This window comes from Alexandromys fortis, unplaced genomic scaffold (genome assembly GCF_014885135.2).
Source record: "Alexandromys fortis isolate MF-2015 unplaced genomic scaffold, M_Fortis_MF-2015_v1.1 scaffold_552, whole genome shotgun sequence".
NCBI lineage: Eukaryota > Metazoa > Chordata > Mammalia > Rodentia > Cricetidae > Alexandromys > Alexandromys fortis.
This window is the reverse complement of record NW_026068450.1, coordinates 59,353-60,955: the sequence shown is the minus strand read 5'-3', so window position 1 is coordinate 60,955 and position 1,603 is coordinate 59,353.

Genomic DNA, 1,603 nt, shown 5'->3' with positions numbered 1-1,603 from the left:
CCTCCCCAGCGCTGGGATGATAGGCAGACCACCATACCCACCTGGCATTTACACGGGTGCCAAGGATCCAAGCCCTGTCTCAGGCTTACACAGCGAGTGCTTTACCCACGGAGCCCTCTCCCTTTCCCCAAGGTGCATCTCTTGTGAATACGACATAGGATGATGTGGCAGATGCCACTGCCCCCCTCAGGAGAGACAATGCCCTGATGTATATAACGGATCTATTCAAACACTGCTTTAATGTGCAAGCCAGTCCTGTGGCGAACGTTGGAAACAAACAGCACAGAGTGTGAGAAAGGATTTGCTGGGGACGAAAGTTTGAGCCACAGAGCCTAGGAGAGTCACTGGGGTAGGACTATGGATAGTTCCCCATCATCACCACTTGACCACACAACAATTACTGGTCAATTTTCCTGCATTCTGATGGGGGAAGGGTGGGGAGGAAGCTTCAGGAAGCTAGGACACTGTTCTCAGCACCCAGAGCAGTGCTGGGAAGTGCTGGGCAGAGCAGAGAAATACCTCCTGGATGAGTATGTGGTTAGGTAGGTGAGTGAGGACCTGTGCACCACACGCTGCTCCTTGTTCCCTATGCCCTGGAACTACTCCCGAGCAGGAGTCTAAAAGACACGATTCTCTCTTCCTGTCTGGACTAGCGTGTCAGGGAACCTAACAGCCGGCACATTAAGCCCTGACTCTCTGTGGTTAGAGACTACAGTCAGCCATGAGAGACAAGCCCAAGTCCTCTGCTGATGGCCTCCCATCAGAAAATGAGGGACAGAACCAACCTCAAGTGACTCACGCTTTTAATCTCGGCACTCAAGAAGCTACGGGAGGACTGTGACAAATCTGCGGCTAACTCAGGATGAGCAGCTGAGTTTCAGGCCAACCTGTGTACAGTGTGAGACCTTGTCTCAAAACAAAATCAAACAAAACCAGCTGGGTGTGGTGGCATGTAATGGCGTAAATGAATGCAAACAGATTGTAAAAATATATACAGCTTTAATGGGGAAACAGACTTACAGAACCCACGGAGACCAGGAAAGCAGAAGCAGCAGCTGGGAATACGCTCGCCAGATTTATAGGTAAACATTAGCCCGAGGTGAACACGCTCCCTAAGGCACTGGACTTATCCCTACATCTCCCCCTTTTGTCTAAATAAAACAGAACTAAACCAAATACAACCATATACAATAATAACAAATAATAAATATAACAAACAATATTGAGAACAAAAGTTTTGCTAAACATTCTATCTCAAGGAGTCTAAATAATGTAGAGAGTAACTATAATTATATAATCTTCAACTCCATCAAAGATCTGAGAAGGGAATAAATATTACCTAACAAACGAGATATATCCAAAATGTGCAACAATTGACAGAGACAACTGACTACCTGGGCAATCACCCAAAGTCTCGTTTGCAATGTTGAGTCAACCAACTTTGGCTAAAGCCTAACATAACTGACATACCATTATTAAAGGCAAGGAACTTTCTTAGAACTATCCTACCCTGTCTTGGCAGGATAAGACAATCCTGTTTCATTGTCAGAAGTTGAGGTATGGGCTTTTCTTAACCCAAAGGCCAGTTCTGCCAAGAAGACAA